An 18,548-nucleotide genomic window follows, 5' to 3' on the forward strand; every position below is an offset into this window, starting at 1 on the left:
CACTAGAATGAACTAAGATAAGTGGGCTAGAAAATAGCAGTCAGGAATAGAAATGATGAATTCCAAAACAAAAACCCAGTGTTCCTTCCATTGTACAAACAGTCCCCCAAAAAGGAATAAAAGAAAATACACTTTTCACTTTAAAAGTAAAATGTTATAAATAAATAGAAAATATGAGAGAGCAAAAATGGATAAGTTAATCTTGGAAGCAAAGAGCTTATACAACTTGTGCACATTTTTCTTGATGAAAAAGAGTATGTTATTATATGCTATTTTAAATCACATTTACTTCTTTATGTCCAAAAAAGAAAAAAAATTAAAATCACGTTATTGTTAAGAAAAAAAGGCAGCTGTTTATATGGTCCTATTGAATCAACTTTGTATAAAAATATTTCTTTTGTCCAACTACAGAAGAGAATAGAAGGATGGTGTTAAATACAAAAACTTAAGTTTATTTCAGATTTTTAACTATGTGGTGATACAAATGACATTTTATCTCTTCAGGTTCTCAGCACTATAGTGAAGCAGCTGAAAAAAATTAATAATTTTCATTTATTTCTTTATTTATGTTTAGAATTGCAGATTTACATCACCTTACTAGTTGAAAAAAATTTCCTACTGATTAATCCAAAATTTTTCTTTAGTTAAAAAACACTTATCAATCCCAAATTGCTCTGACAGTGCATACAATCATGAGTAAACTGCAGAAAAATTCCTGCCTTACTTTCTTGTAAGGGAGACAGAATTTAAATAAAGTTAATTTTTTTCTTCTGGTAACTTGTATGACAAAAATAGTTAAAACAAGAAAAAAATCAGAAAGGTGTATCTGGGGTGCCATGATTGCAATAGGGTGGGAATGGAGTCAAAGTGAACTGGAAAATAAAAGTCAAAGAAGGCCTAATCTAATAAATTCTTCAGAGGCCATAGAATGGTTATTATAAATGAGGTAAGAAGACATGAAAAAAATATTTGAGAAGGGGAGAATAATCTCACTAATAATTTGACAAAATCCCTTGGACAGCTGTACTGAGTATAAATTGAAAGATGAGTTAGAGCAATGAAGAGGTCATTGGGATAATGTAATGTGTGTCTTTCTTGGGTATGGTTGAAATGCAGGTGGTGAAAACTCTCAGGATTCCAGACATAATTCCAAGAAGCTAAAAAGGAATTTGCTGAATGGTTGAAAAAAAAAGCTAAGGATAACCCCAATATTTTGATGTCACATCCACATATGTAATTGTCCTGGGTTGAGATGGGAAAACTGCAGGTGGAATTGTTTGGGAAAAAAGAATTTTGACTTCAGAAGACATATTGAGTTGGACATTGCTATTCACCATTTCAAAGGACTTGTTGGATAAGCCCTCAGAGGTGACCTCAGGAAAGGAGCTCGTGTCATTCTCAAATAAATGATAGTCAAAGTCACAGTATCAGATGAAATCACAAAGAGGGAAATGTACATCAGAAGGTACTACGTAGAGCAGCTGCCCCAACCAAGGCAGGTTAACTCAAGATTGGTACATCCCAAAGAAGATAACACAAAGCCTTAGGGAGACCTGACATTATTTATCTGATGGGCAGGCAATCTGCACAGCAGAAAATTCTGTTCAGTTTATGTACAAGATTACAACAAAGTTGGCCCTGTGCCAAGTATGATGTCCTGGGTAATATAAGACTATGAACGTGCTCTTATTTTTGACTTAAGACCTTTTACTCATGGCTTCCCAGACATCTGGGTAGGGTACTTTATGGACTCCATTTTCCTTATAGCTACCTTCAAAGTGTGGGCTCTGGGCTACTCTGATCTCCTCAGGAAAGAAAGAGAAACATGGAGCCTCAGGTCTGGGGGTGCAGCTTAAAAGTAGAGTGCTCACTTAGCACAGGTAAAACCCTGCTTCTACCCTGTCACCACCCCTAGAGGGAGGGTTGAAGCATCAAAGGACAAAGAATAGGAGAGCAATCATTGAGGTAGGAAAAGAACTTTAAATACTGAGGTGTCACAAAAGCTAAGTAGAAAAAGTGTTTTCAGGAAGAGTGAGGAGCCCTCAGCTGGGTCAAATGGTGTTGATGAGTCAAATAAAATGAATACTGAGAATTGCAAATAGGAATTACCAATGCAAAGGCCATATAGGGAAATTTGAGGAGAACAATTTCAGGGATGCTGTTATTCAAAGAGAAAATCAGAAGGGTTTAAGTAAAAATGGTGAGCACATTTCCTCTGAAGAATTTCAAAGTCAATAGGAATGGAGCCATGTTTGGAGAGTGAAGTGAATTTAACAGAAGTAACTGGGAGAAATAAAAGCACAGGTGGTAGTTGCTTATGGTAGTTTACTTCTGGTTCATTTGACAGACTAAGGGTTTTATAAATAAGGCTTTCAGTTAAAAATGAAGGTGGAGATGTTTTAAAGGAAGATAAAATATTTAACAATTGGAGAATGTTTACTTGAAAAATTGAAAGTACTTCAGGTTTTGATCAAAAACATAGAAAGGGTATGAACAGATATGCATTTTTCTCTAACTGCACTAAGTTGTGTGGGTGAAGAAATGAGCTGTGGTTAGAATATGCTAGGGATGACAGGGTGAGAAACAGTTATTGCATGGGGGCTGTTTTTTGGAGTGGATCAAGAGGAAAATGAGAAGAGCTGAAGGTGAGTGATGAAGAAAAGGTGGTTAAGTTCCATGGGCTGTAGGTCCATGTGGAGCTAAATGAACTTTTTGTGGTCAACTTACCAGATCAATTGAACTGCAAGGAAAGAAGGTCTGACTAAAGAGGGGGACACCTGGAACTGAGAAGTGAAGAGTCTGCTGTAATCATGCAAGGTCAGTGGTCTATGGCTATCCAAGGTCAGAACGTGACCAGATCAGAAAGGGATTCAGGAGATAGAGTCTTCTAGGAGAGTCAAAAAATTTAGGAACCTGCAGGTTTGGGTGGTTCCATAGGAGTGCCTCTGTGCCAGGTTCTAAAAATGTTCACAGCCTGTGGACAATGCAACAAGATGGCCAGGGAACCGAGCACTGTGGGTGGTGTAGGCGAAGGAACCCACATTTAAAGCTTGAGGAGGGAGGAAAGTTGTTGAGAAGTGCAAAGGCGGGGTGCAAGCCTCCCTCCAACTCAGCCTTCCCTTACTGGAGGAATAAACTGCCATTAGAGAGCTTCAAGAGAAGAGGAAGTGTGGTCCTCAGTGAGAGTCTTATTCTGTAACGAAAGAAGGGAAACAGACTGTAAACATATTTTGTGCTGAATATTGCAAACAACACTGTGTCAACTTTAAAGCAACTCAATTCATTTGAATATATGCTACATATATGTGCACATTTTATAGTGTTTTATGTAATTATTTCACTTGGATTTCAGTTGTAAGTATAATTGCTCCATTTTTAAGTTACACACAATCTGAGATTAAGTTACTTATCCTTGGTCACACAGCTTTAAGTGGCAAATTCCAAGAGCCATGTTATAACAGATATATATATATATAATTTCAATGAATACATTCTTAATGTTTTCTCCCCTGATGTTAATTTGTCTTTTTAAATGAGGCACTTACAAAATAATCCAAAGATCATCTACTGAATGCCAGTATCTTGGAACACATTCCTACCTCTTGCAGATAATTCTCAGAGATTTATTCAGTAATAACCGAAGTAGCCCCTGAGAAAGCAGCAGTGATGAACATAGATATTATTGCTTCATGGAGTTTCATGGACACCAGAAAAAGAAATTAAATATGTAATGATACACAGAAACTGTGAAAAGGCTACAGCTGTTAAAAAATCCAGAGAGTTCCTAGCTTGGATGGGGGGATTGGAGTTTCTCTGAAAAAGTGACATTTAAGAACAACTATGAATGTGTGCAGGAATTTGGGGCACAAGTACAGGAAAACTGCAGGAAGAGAAGATTTGATGACCTTGAGCAGGAAAGGAGCTTGGAGTCAGTAAAAACTTAGGGAGGGTTGAGGTGGGAGTAAAAGAAAATCTCTGGTCATAGAACCAAAGAGTAGCAGGGAAAAGTCTGAAAGGGAAGTTAGGCAAGGACTTTAAGGCTATTTCCCATATTCTGCTCTTTGTCAAAAAGCTCTAGCAGAAGTTTGGAAGCACAGGAGTCATGTGGCACTCATTTAAGCAACTGCCTTGTCAAATCCCTTAATTGTGATGGCATTCACCTTGGTGTTGAATTATATTAGATACTTTTCCTCTGGCTTTTGCATGCTGAAAAATTACAAAGGGCATCATGAGTTTCTAAGGCAGAACATGAAGTCCTTTTACGTTATACATGAATCAGGAGCAGTGAAAACTTAACAGTGAAGGTCTATTCTGTGGTTTTGTTTATGATTTTGTTATGATTGCACTAAGTGCCCTTGCTTTCCACAAAATGTCAGATAATGGGGATGACAGGTATGATTTAGACATCTTTCCTTTTGGATTTCAATGTTTTTACTTTTATTGAAAACATAAAATCCATATATGCACATGAGCCTTGCATTAGTTTGATCTTGATTGAACCTTCCTGTGCTTGCATTTTCTCCATTGATCTGGCTTTTGCTCTCAAATTTTTATGATTGTGTAGTTTGTGGATCATTCTCTTTTACTGTGTATATTTGCTAGGTGATTTCTCAGCGGGTGAGGTAATAATCATAAAATCTTTTGGCTTTCTTTGTTGAAACTAGTAGTATAATAAAAATCATGAAGTATTATAGAATTGGCCCTGATTTTATAGTTTCAAAGCTTTTTTCCTTTATTAATTTCAAATATATAGCAGACTCCTTTTTTGGACAAATAGCATTTATTATAAGGAACCTCAGGGTCATTATATGTGAGCTATAGTATTGTATAAAAGTGAAAACTGTTATTGGTACTTCTGAATAATTTAATTTTTTTGTGAGGCAGCCACCCATGTACTAACATTTCTGTCAGTTAGTCAAAGCAGATCATTATTTTCAAGAGGGAGAAAAATGCTTGTTATGCAATGATGTCTCACAAAAGCAGTATTAAAGTTAGGTAATGAACTGAAAATATATATAATTCTCTTGTTCTGGTGTTTTCTACGAAATAAAAACAAGGAAACAGTACAGATGTACATACACAGTTAATAAACACACACACAAACACACACACACACACACACACACACACACACACACAATTTCTTTGACCTTGATGTTCAATTAAGCTTCATTTTTTTCTCTTGACTAAATTCAAATCACCCATTTCCAAATGACTTTACATAGCACTCAATACTTTTATCTGGCTTCAGCAATCCTTGCTACTAAAACTATGTACTTCAATATAATTGAACATAAAAATTCAAGATTCTTTTTTAGATAGTCTGTTGGAGCAACCACAATATGTTTTTAATAGCTCTTCTTACCTGCCAATTGGTAACCCAATCATTGTTTGAGATTTCTGTAATTCATAAGGCATTACAGTCTACCTTTGACTCAGTAACTTTCATTTATGTTTAGTAGAAACTTGTCTTGTTACTTTTTTTCATTAGTACTAATTTTCCTACGTGGCCAAATATAATGGCTTGTTTCTAGTCCTCATCTACATTGAACTGTGTTCAAGATATAAATACCAGAAGCTCATTGTACATACAAATAACATAAGTAGAAGAAAATGCCAAGATGCTGTAGGGAGGCATACTGTAAGATGGGTCATCATAAAATTGAGGAGTTTTTAATAGAAAAGAATGACATAGAAGGTTGTAAATGGAAAAACTGTTGCTATGCCCAGTTATGGTGACCAGTCCTGTCTCACTCAAATGTTGAGGATGGATAAAGCAATGGAGGGCATTCACATGGAAAGACAAGTCAAGGAAATATTCTAGAGGACTGTGAATGCCAATCCAGCCTGCTCCCATATACAGAAATGCTAACCCATGAGGCGGCCTCAGCCAACACCCAATAATGGCCGTGGTTCCAAGGGAGATAAAAGGTCCCAACACAGGATGATAATATTTTTTAAAAATAAATATGTTAAAATACTACAATTGTCCTTTACCTACTCTATCTCAAGTTGTATTACTGGAACTCTGCCTATCCCCATTATACAATGGGAAAAGTGACTCTTCAAAGCTGAGATAACAAGCTTGAGGCCATATGAGGAGCTGGTGAATAATCCTGAGGCAGGGGTATCGTGCATTCTCCCTGGAATGGAGACACACAGAAGACTCATTTTTTAGCACTGTCATTTTCAGTTTTTAACATGCTTTAGAAAATTAGCTTATCAAATTGCCAAATTGCTATCTAGTCAGACCCATGTTTCTAAACCTAACTCTTTATTCAAATCTAAATTTTGCATGAATCAAGTTTTACCTAGAAGTTTCTACTTGGATTTTGCATCATCTGGAAACTTAAAGTAGAAAATAAATTCTCTGACTCGACATTAGTGTGCTACTTTCTGTCAAATGAGAATCACTTACTTCTCATATTTCTTTTAATGCACCAAATACACATCAGCCACTTTATTGTTCACTCCATAAAACTTTGTTTGCCTTTCTGATGCATATTTTGTTTCCATGGCTAGGACTGAATCAGTTCATTACTCAGTTTAAAAACTGAGTTTGGCTTTTTAATTTTTTGGCTTTTCACTCTGTCTTGACTATTTCTTTACAAAAGGTAGAACAGGATGGATTGGATAAATTTTTAAATATCTTCCAGTACATTTTCCTCTTTACAAAAACCTCTATATAAACTTTCTCTTTCTCTGGATTACTGTTATTTTCCCACTCATTTCTGCAAAAATATTACCAAAGCCAGGTATGCTTTCTGCCCATCTGCTGATGGCAATGCTAACTATCCTTATGTCATCTGCGAGTTCCTTTCGAGTTAGTGAAGACCAGTACTTTTTTCCTGTTTTTTTCATGAATTCCTGTTGAATTCACTAATTCTATTTTCTACAATCATTGCCATGTTTTTTCTACATTTTTACTTACTATATTAAGTATATTAAGCTAAACATTAATAGGTACCTAGTGTCTAAGGATAAATATATTTTTCTTTTTAGACCAACCTTTTACATAAGTGTTATCTACAAACTCCATTCTCTAATAAAAGTGACCCAAGTATTATGTCCTGAATGTTGTACCATTTATATTCCTTCCTCTATAACTTTGTTTAATAATGATATATAATATCCTCTTTTTTGTTTGGTCTCTCTACCCTTGTAATTTCTAATTTCATTTTAAACTCAAAACTCCAGCTACTTTCCAAGCCTCTGGCAGTGTCTTCATGAAAATGTATTTGCACTTGTTTCACTCATTTAGTATTTCATAACCCTCTTTGAAGCTTTTAGTTTTATCTGTCTCTCTTGTCTAAAACATATCATGAATCTCCTGAGCATCTGCACCTTGTTTTATTCTTCTTTGTGTCTATCTGCATGCCTATCTTGGTGCTTGCAAAACAGTGATTTGGGGTTACACTGACCCTGCAGACTCCACTAATGTACATAATTTTCCAGAGATCTATGTATTGAATATTGTTACCACTGATGTAGTTTTCTGGCTGTATTTTCAGTAGTTTTAAGAAAATCAGAAATATTTTAATCCATAGTGTTAGATTTTGTAAAATTAAAACAACAGCTCTGCAAGCTTGCAGAGCATGTGAGTTTTGTAAATTCATAAAGTTTATAAATATATAGTACAATCCTTGAAAAAGTAGATAGTGTAATATCTGCTTATAGGGTGATATCAGGAGTAAGTAATATGTTGTCATTTAAGTAAGAAATGGTAATTCACTAAAGTGGCATGTTGTAGGGTTTGAAAATGAGATGTCCCCTAGAAGTTCAGCAGACAATGTAGCAATAATCACAGGTGAAATGATTAGATTATGAGAGGTATAACCTAATCTGTGGAATAATCCACTTGATGGATAAATAATTTGAAAGCATTATGTAATGGGTGGTGATTATAGCTAAGTAAGGTAGGGCTGGATAAAGTAGGTCACTAGGAATGTGCCTTTTGATTTTACATTGTATTCCTGATACCTGGATTGCTGTTTCCTGGTTACTATGAGGGGTTTTTCTCCTCCATGCACTTCCATGATGTTTTGCCTCATCTCTAGCCTAGAGTGATGAAATTAGGTTTTCATGAACTGAATCTCTGAAACTGTAAGCTCAGAATAAATTTTTCCTCCTCTGTACATAAAAGAGAAAATTTATCTTATGAATAAGAAATCTCAGATTTGAGATATTAGTACTCCTCTCTATCCTACCCTTGCCCCATAAATCAGTAAAAGCATTCTTTCAGTAATGTATACATACTTTGGGGTCAGATTTGAAAACACTTCTTAACATTACAAAATAACAGAATGATTGAAAGCATGGATCTGAATAGTTCCTTGCTTAAAAACGTGGCTCTACAACTGACCAGCTATTTGACCTGTGGCAGGTTACTTGAATTCCCTGTTTTTCAATTACTTTATTTGTAACATGGGACTAGATAATTGTATTCAACACTTACAGATGTTTAGGGAAATTAAATGAGTTAATATGTTTTAAATGGTCAGAATAATAAATCTTCTAAAATTGTTGATTAAATAAAAATGCATTTTGTGATGGTGATTTTTTTAATAAAGCCTGACACGAATGTATCTTTTTCTCTTTTTCCCAGAAGCTAAGAGGCAGAAGTAAATCAAAGTCAAACCACAGAAAAGAAATGAATCTGCTTTTTACAACGTGGTAAAATGCCACTTATATCAGTTCAATAGCAGGAAAACAATAGAAAAACCAAAAGAATTAAGAAAATGGAAGGTGTGTACTGAACACACAGTTAAGCTTTTAATATATTTGTAATGAGGCTTTATGATCTACAAACCTTGGTGTTAATCAAAATTAGACTTCATGAGCATCAAAAGGACTTGTAAATAATGAGATTTCTGAAAGTGAAGATAACAATAATTGGGTAATCTTTGGAGTTCAGCAATATGCTTTTTGCAGTCAGATATATTTTATATCACTTTAGAAAAAGTCAATACCCAAAAAATCATTTTCTATTTGTTTAGCTGAGGCCTTTGGCCTGAGAGCTGCAGCTCTTTTTGATTAGGAGCTCTTAGTTTCCACAGGTGCCTTTACTCTGGAAGACTTATATGCCTCATAAAAGCTTTATATAGCTTTTAAATGCAGACTTTCAATCCTACAGGTACTGCTGATCTGGAAGTTTTGTTTGATCTTTTGGGCTGATGAAATGGCACCTCCTTTTTGGGAGATGCCAGCATGAATGGCAGAGCAATGGTATAAAACTGCAAGAGAGTGATCCAGATGGAAAAAGGGCAAGGAGAGGAACTGGGAAGCAGAAGTCCATAGGGAGAGAGGCAGCTGCTCACTGGGAGCTGCAGGGGAGGTGGGTTCACAGGGAGAACTCAGAGGAATGAGCACAGAGGCAGGAGAAAACAGAGCAGAAAACAGAATCTCAGATCAAGTGGAAAAAGAAACAGGCTTACCCAGGCCTCCTGTATTCAGATTTCCTTCTGATAATGTGTATTGCTTTCAGGACAGTCTAGGTTCTTCCACACATTAAGCTAGTGTGACTCAAGAAAAAAAATTTGCTGATGGGTATTTTCAATATATCTAATACATGAAGGCAGATTTTTTTCTACTAAGTTATAGATAATAATACACCTTAGTAAATGCTTATTATGTATGTGGTGAAATAGAAACAGTATGTGTAATATCTCTCTGGATAAGAAAGTAGGATAAAAAGTAGGAAAAGAGTCAAAGAAGAAAACATATAAACATTCATCTTTACTGTCAATCAAGAAATTCAGTTATGAAGGCTGGCAGTAAAGATGGGCAAAAGTCTGAGATATATTCTGAATATGAAATGACACATACTCATGCTTAATTTATGCCAGAACTTTTCTAAAAGTTTTAAATATTTTCCTTTATTTAATTATTTAAAGAATTGAGAAAGGTAAATATTCTGTTATTCCTCTTTAACAGAAAAGGGGTGTGTGGAGAGGGATTTAATTAAGTTCCTTACTCTGAAATGTTGGAGCCAGGATTTTGGGGCTTTCATGACTATGTCAGTCAACAAGGGAAGCTAGCAGTAATTTCAATGGGGCTGAAATCCAGTTCAGTGCTGCACTTACCACCTAAATGAATGAAGACTCTTCTGAAAAATTGAAAATTATCAACTGGGATAAGGACAACCCTGTAAGACATGGACATAAATAGTTTGATACCAGACTCTGTATTTTAAGTTTCATGCTGATACAATATACGTGGGGAGAAAGGAGTGTCTGGAATCAAACATGGTTTCCAAGATTCCATTTTAAACAACTGGATAGCCCTTACCACTGTTTACAGTTATAGTGTAAAATATTATTGTGGTTATTGCACAAATTATATCATGCAAATTAAATTCAATACATGAAAAATTAGCTTTAATATTATTTCAGATTATGTCTAAAAAGACCCAAGAAAATAAACTTGTTCTAGGTCCAGAACTAATATGAACAGGTCAAATCAAGGAGTGACTGTGGCTCTTCGGTGAAATCTGTCAATGGAAAAAAAAAAAGGAGGAGAGGAATGTCAGGCAGTATGTTTTCAGCTAGATGCACCCTTAAAATAAAATCCAGAGGTCTGTGTAGACAACCCTTCCCACTCAACTTCCTCTCTTTTTATTTCTCTCATTGCTCTTCCCTTGCTCTTTCAGTTGTAGAAAGAAACACCCTGTTTTTACTAACATAGGTCCCCACTATTATTTTGTTCTCACAATACCATTTCCACATTTATGAATAAGGCTTTGTGATATTACAAAATGTATATTTGATCTTTGTTCCTATTTTCTGGCTCAGACATCCTAAAATCTTTGGAATCTCAGCATTATGAATGGCTTTTTTATGCTAATAAAATTACTGGTAGCTGGGGATCCTTAGATAACCTCAGGACAGGGCTTGGTCACCAGGAAAACCAAGCCATGATTACATAGGCCTGACAATCAATCTAATCCTCCCAGAAGTGGAGAAAAGTTGAAATTGAGTAGATCATTGGTGGAGGATTATTTACTTAACATACCTTGGTAATGAAGCCTCTGCAAAAAACCACAGAGTTCCCAGAGCTTCCCAATAGTTGAACATGTGAGGGTGCCTGGAGGGCAACATGCTGCAGAGGGAAGGAAAACTCTACACACTCCCACCTGCCTGGCCCTAGGTGTCTCTTCCATCTGGCTTTAATCTATATTGTTTATAATAACATTTATAACATATAAATAAGTGTAAGTAAAATACTTTCCTAAGTTCTGTGAGTCAGTCTTGCATGTGAATTGAACATGAGGAGAGGATAGTAGGAAACCCAATTTAAAGTTGGTCACTCAGAATCACAGGTCACATTAGCATCTGAAGAGGATCAGTGCTGCAGTCTGGCTGGGCACAAAATAACAGAGCCACCACAAAGCCTTGTAGATTCAAACAGCAACTCTTTATTCCCTTACTCTCACCAACACTCTACACCCACATTCTGAGAAAATTACAATGCCTCCACCAGGCTCTGTGTATCAATTCTCTCAGAACCCCATGAGAACTCAATGGGAACTCCAAAAAGCGGGTGCCTGAGGCACCAGGATATGCCCTAATCCTGGAGCCACCCTATTCCCAGCAGGATCCACCCTAAACCTGGAGCCACCCTATTCCAGCAGGATCCACCCTAAACCAGAGCCACCCTAATCCCTGAGAAGGGTCACCTTTCAACCCCAAATGCCATGCATCATTCCTACTTGGCTATGGCTCTCAGCATCTCCCCTTTTCTGTTTAAATAAACAACAAGCAATGTGGCTTAGGCATTGTGCCTGTTAGGTTGTCCAGTACAACATATGTTTATTACCCGTCATGGGATGAGCTGACATCTAGGCATCAGCCTCCTGTCTTAGGTTAGTACCACTGCAATTGGATCATACCTGTCACTGACTACCGGTCCAGCATACAGCCATACTTGTGGATTGGCCTATGCACCAGTGGGGGGGGTTGAGGTTCTTTGCCTCACCTCTGTTGGCCCCCAAATTTTAGACCATCACTAGCAGAAGGAAAGAGGATACAGAAATGCCACGACACCAAGCCAATTGACGGCTCCTATGGAAAAATTGTATCACCAGTGACCCCATCAGCAAAGATACGCCAGCACTACCACAATTCGCTGTACCAACAGATAGTTCACAATGTATACAAGTGATACATAGTCCAGGAAAGTTCTGCAAGCAGTTCAAAGTGGAGGAGTCTATCAATATGTCCATTTCCTCTGAAAGTAAATCAACTCCTTGAATGAGCATTACTTGTTGAGTTATTATTCACTGATGCATCAGTTTATACAGTTTATTGTGTTAACTATCAAAGAAACTGTAGTTTGGTTTTATATTTCTCTTCACTGGCATTGGGATGAAGATAGGAATTCTGGCAATGATTCTAAAAAAAAAAAACATGTAACATTCCAACAGGTACTAAGAAAACAATTTTCTGAAAAATTTACATTATCCTGAACAGAATTATTAAATATAATGAAAAGGAAAGGTGAAAGTAAACAAACAGATCTGTTAACCTCCTTATTTGTACACATATTAAAACAATCCTCAACAGCTGTTTACCCAATTTAAATTAAACCATTAAAATCACATGAATAAAAAAAATTTGGATCCATTTTTTCACGAGCGCTCCTCATATATGATATATGGACATACGCACATACAGACATACAACACAAAACACAAGAGTGCACACAAACATACAACACATAAGACAATAGTAGAGGCCTTGTAGCTTTACCTAGGTGAAATCTCCATTGCAATGTTTAAAAACTCCACAGTCAAAAAATAAAACTGATCAGAAACACATTAACCTAGGTTTGTATGAGCTCAAAAAATAAAATAGAACTTTATGATGTGGGAAAAGGCAATAATAAAGTAGATATTGAAAAAAGCATCCTGGTTAATCACTGTCACAAATGTAAGAATAGCCAAGCTGGAGCTCTGGATATCAGCTGTTATGGATTTGAGTCAAATCATCTTCTTTTTGGTCTGTAGAAATCACTTTGGTTAGTCTCTCTGAAATTCAAATCAGCTGCTGTTCTCCCTGTGGAAACACACAAACAGAACCCCGACTCCAGACAATCACTGGGTCAGGACCTTTCCATTGTCCTGTTAGAATATAATTCCAAAGTAGCTTAGGCTTATGTACATTTTTTGGATACATATGCCTTTCCGCAGCACTAAGTCCTGATGAATCCAAATTTAAAAAGTTTAGAGTAAAAAGCGTTATTTTAAGTTTATCTTTGGGGGATATATACCTCTTTCCAATTCCCTCTTTTTGTTTTAATAAGTACATTTTAATAGTTTGATGAGCTCTTTCAACTATGCTTTGTCCCTGTAGATTGTATGAGATTTCTGTTAAGTAAAACATTAACTAATTTTTCTTTAGGGATGATGTGCGAAAATATCCTATATGCATCCTTTGGAAATTTAAAGATCCTTTTAAATTCAAGTCTTCCAAAAGCATTTTGCCTTAGTTTTTAGAATTACTTTAGTCCTTTTAATTTTTTGATGTGGGTTTTAAACCAATTTGCTTCTAGTTTAATGTTTTCTAAATTGGCTCTTGTCTATAAAATTTAACACCCTCATCTGAGACTTCTAATTTATGCACCACCAGAAATTAAAGTAGATGGGCTTTTAGAAAAAAATTCCTAATAATCTCCTTGTTCTATTTTATCCAATATTTGACTTTAAAATTCTCTCTTCTACTTTTTCTATCTTGAATGTCTGTATCTAATAGTTGTCTTAGCTTTTTGAATTTTCTATCTGAAATACCTTTACTTGACATTTTCAACCATTTTTTATCTTATTTCTATCTTCTAGTTTTTTTTTTAAGGTTTGTACATTCACCCTTTCTTGCTTTTTTTCCTCCTAGTTTTCGTTTGTTTCCTATTTTGTGGGTTTAAAATTCTTGTCTTGCTACATCTTTTTTATCTTCCTACATCTTTTCTATCTTTTTTTTCTTTTTAACTTTCTATACTTCTGTCTTTAAAGTTTTTCACTTCAAATTTTTAATCTTCTTTATCTAAGTATATTTTATTGTATTATCTTCCCATTTTATCCTATTTTCTTCCCATAAGTTTTAATGTTAGTTTACATGGCTGCCCTTCAACTAAAGGCTTTTTTTTTTTACTCCATTAAGAAGCTTTGTCTCAATCTGCCATGTACAAATACCTTTTTCTTCTTTTTTCCTTTCACAAGCTTTTAAAGTAAGTCTAGTTTCCTCAAAATCTTTTAAAATGGCATTTTACAACTTTTTACTTTACCACACAGAGATTATCTCATCTAGAAACATTTCTTTTTCTTTTAACCTTACATATTAAAATATATTTCCACATCTTGAATCTTTTAATATCTCTTTTCTAGTCATTAACCCTTTTTATAAATTCACATTTTGAAACAACTCTTATAAAATTTCTAATTTAGACAAATTACTCCACCTTAATTAGATGAAATACTTTCATGTTTTTTTTATGGTACTATAATACTATAATTGAAACCCAACTGAAACTTCTTATACTCTTTGTATATAAATTACACATTATAAAATCTTAACTCTTAGTAACCTTGTTGTAGCAAAGACACAGACACAAAGCAATATTAAACATTTTTGCATTTACCAATTTATGAAAACACACATAATATTTAAATATATTACCTTATGGATCTTAATAAGTAAAGAGTACTTGATTTTATATTTTGTGGTTGATATTTTAACACTTTAGCTTTGTAAATTAATCAGATGTTTACTACACTTGTCTAAGATCTTGGTTTTTTCAAACATATCAATGGGACCATCTCTTTCTTGTTGAAGAAAAATTCTTCTACAGGATACCATGATGGTCCCATTGATATACTTAATAACTCCTCTTTAAAAAGCCATGGGCTACATTTTTGTATTTTATCAACATATGCTATAATTGTTCTTGGTCTTACTGGGGTGTCAGGGGCTAGAAGGAAATTCTCCTTCAAAGAACAGCCTGACATTTACAAGAAACAGCCCCCTGGGAAACATCCTGCCTGGGAGACATCCTGCGGCCATCTATCTCCCTGAATCATCCAGCGGTTATCTCGCCTTGTGCAGACATCCTGCAGCTGGCAGTTTTACAACCTATGTCCAGCAACTGCTGATAAGAGAGCTTCCCCATCCCCAGCATATAAATACCTCTGTGTGAACAATAAAAATTTTCAGCTTAATCAGAACTCCTGTCTTGCTATCATCCCTTGTGTCTCTTGTCCCTTCATTCCTCCCTGCCTAGGTTCGCTGCCCTCGTTGATGTCCTGCCTGCCGGGAAATTTGGCGCCCAACAACTGGGCCTTGAGCCTTTGACTGAGGGGGAATGCCGTCCTCCATGGAGAATTGGCCAAGTGGAGCTCGCGATCCCCTCAGCAGACACCATCAAGAGACAAATCCAGGAGGAAAGTGGGGACGATGCACGGTGAGTGACCCACCATGGCACAAGCAGTCTCGTTACATGATTTGTTTTTGTCAGGCCTCCTTAAGGGAGGCCCTCAAGACATGGGGGGCACGTGTTAAGAAAAAGGACTTAAAATTACTCTTTTCATACATAGGAGAATTGTGTCCATGGTTTTCCCTTGAAGGGACCATTGATGGTAAAAGATGCTTAGTGTAGGAAACTGTTTGAAAGATTATTATGAATCCTTTGGCCCAGAAAAGGTGCCTGTTCCAACCTTTTCTTATTGGACCTTAATTAATGAAATTCTTAAAAGTTCACCCTTTGAAAATGGTACCTTAAAACTTGTCAGGATTGGGGAAGAGGCTATGCAAAAGACTTCTCGTCCCTCTTGTCCTCCTTCGGCATGCCCTTCAGTTAGTATAGACATAGATCCTTCTCAGTCTCCCCAGGACTCTGTGAACCTTCCTGGCCCCCCTCAAAATCCCACCCTAATGAATAAGGCTACAAAGTTTGCAAACCACCTTTATCCAGTTTTAAATCCCGGAGATACATTGACCCTTGGGTAGGAGGCTACCTTGGAGAAGGAAGCAGTTCACTACCATTCAGAAGACCCACCACCTCTCAGGACCCCACCACAGCCTATAGCACTTACAAATTCACCTCCCACCTATATCCCTCCTGCCTTTTGTGCTCTGGCCCTTCAGGGTCTAACTGCCCCCTCAGATATTTTTTTCCCCACTTCCCTTGCCTAACCTGGCTCCCTTGTGAGAGTCTCTCCAACATAGATGGGAACAGATCCAACTTTTAAAAGAATTAAGATCCCTTGACTTTAATCTCTGCTCATTAGCCTTAGGCACGGAGTCAACACAAGCTGGCCCAAGGTGGTCTAATAAAAAGGCTAAGACACGCCATCAGCCTGTTCTCGCCTTCCAAGTACCCCACAGTCAGATAGATAAGCCAGCCCAGACTGAGGACAAAGACTTAGAGGAGGATCAAGAGGAGGAAGTGGGGGAAACAGATCAAGGGGAGGAAGCAGGGGAAGGACAAGAGGAAGATGAAGACTCAAAGGATGAGGAGTTCACCCCTAGGCAGGAAGGAACCCAGAGTGCCTACAAAAAAATAAGTCTGCATTTTCTTGAAAAACTTAAAAAGGCTTGTGCTCACTATGGCCCCACTGCACCTTATACGTTGGCCTTATTAGAAAGCCATAGCGCACAATGGCTTACTCCTAATGATTGAAAATTTTTAGCCCGAGCTACCCTCAGTGCCGGAGACTTCCTGTTATGGAATGCAGATTTCAAAGAGCACTGTCGGGAAACTGCTCAAAAAAGTTTAACTAAGGCCTCCTTTAAATCCTGGACTTAGGTTAAGCTAGTCTGCAAAGCGCCTTTTGACACTAACCCTAAACAGGCACGTTTCCCTGCTGGACTTTTGGCGCAAATTCATATGGCTGCCTTACATGCTTGGAGACACCTCACTCAAAAGGACTCAGCTACCACATCCCTGTCAAAAATTCGACAAGGGCCTGACGAGCCTTAAAGCAACTTTTTTGCCTAGCTAAACCTAGCTGCGGAATGCCTGCTTGGACCAAGCAAAAGCGAAAGCACCTTTGTAAAACATCTTGCCTTTGAAAACGCCAACCCTGCATGTCAGGGTGTTCTTTGACCACATAAGGATAAAGGGGAACTTTCTGACTTTATTAGACTCTGTGCCGGGGTGGGTGAAGCCCATGCCATGGGTCTTGCCTTAGGTGCCACCTTTACCAAGGCCTTTCGCAATTCTGGCTCATGTACTTGCTTTACTTGTAAACAACCTGGCCATTTTGCATGCGAGTGTCTGACAGGCAAACAAAGCCTAGGGATAGTGTCTCCTCAAACTGGGGCTAAACCACCCCCAGCCACCCTTTGCCCTAGATGTGGTAAAGGTCATCACTGGGCCAATGAGTGAAGATCTAAGACAAATGCCCTTGGACGGCCTATTTCTTCCCGCTTCTTGGGAAACTCCCTTCAGGGCCAGCCCCTGGCCCCGACCTCCCCCAGGACAAACCCAGGGGCAATAAGGTTTTTTCCCTCCCAAACTCCCAACCTACCTCAAAATCAGATTTGGCAAATGGATGTTAATCATTTTCCTGAATTGAAAAAACCAAGTATATACATGTTTCTATAGATAACTTCAGTGGCTTTATTTTTGCATCACCACATTCTGGAGAGGCTACCAAAGATGTCCTTTCTCATCTTGTTTCAGACATTTCCGTAATGGGTAAACCAATACATATTAAAACAGATAATGGCCCTGCATATACCAGTGCCAAGTTTAAACAGTTTTGTGCTACCTTGCTAATTTGTCATACTACTGGAATTCCATACAACCCTCAGGGCCAAGGCATTGTGGAACGTGCCCACCTTACCTTAAAGACTTGGCTAACCCTCCTTAAGGCTTCCGCCCTTGTATTTACCACTCCCAGGGATCACCTTAACCATGCATTATTTGCCCTTAATTTTCTTACCCTAGACAGTGAAGGCCATTCGGCCGCAGACAGACACTGGCATCCCTCATCCAATTCTGTTCGCCCACCTGTTATGTGGCACGATCCCCTTACAAATAAATGGAAAGGCCCAGATCCTGTCCTTATCTGGGGACGAGCCTCAGCTTGTGTTTTGGACCAAGAGCAAGCATCCCCAAGATGGTTACCAGAATGCCTGGTTAAACAGGTCAATGACTTACCTCAACCCAGGGACAAAGAGCCTCCCACTGAGGACAAATTTTCCTCTTTTTCATATGCAGCCAACAATCTGTGTGAGGATCCTGCTTAAGGCACTTCTGTTGAACAGGTTTGTACATGGAGGCCTTGGCCCTCCACCTTCCAACATCATGGAGTACCTTTTTGGCTCCCCCTGTGAATGCAAGGGAGGATCTTGGACTCAGGCTCCCACTAGTTGGACCCAGACTGCTGACTGTGTGACTAAGGTGGTTTACCTCTGTGCTGGGGTATACCATAAACTCGGAGGAGTTCACCAGCCTAAATGGGTATGTGTCAACAAACCAAAGATTATTCCCCCAAGTACAAGTAAAGCTCTCCAAAATTGTTCTGCAACTTGCACGCATACCCAGGCGATGCATGT

The 18,548-nt window shown here is 37.6% G+C and overlaps 1 pseudogene; it reads left to right on the plus strand.

Moving 5' to 3' along the window:
- LOC143386536 (hexokinase-2-like) overlaps positions 1-15,451 on the plus strand; it is a 63,926-nt pseudogene extending 48,475 nt beyond the window's left edge.
- The last annotated feature ends 3,097 nt before the right edge of the window (positions 15,452-18,548 follow it).

The sequence above is a fragment of the Callospermophilus lateralis genome, chromosome 2 (genome assembly GCF_048772815.1).
Source record: "Callospermophilus lateralis isolate mCalLat2 chromosome 2, mCalLat2.hap1, whole genome shotgun sequence".
NCBI classification, from domain to species: domain Eukaryota; kingdom Metazoa; phylum Chordata; class Mammalia; order Rodentia; family Sciuridae; genus Callospermophilus; species Callospermophilus lateralis.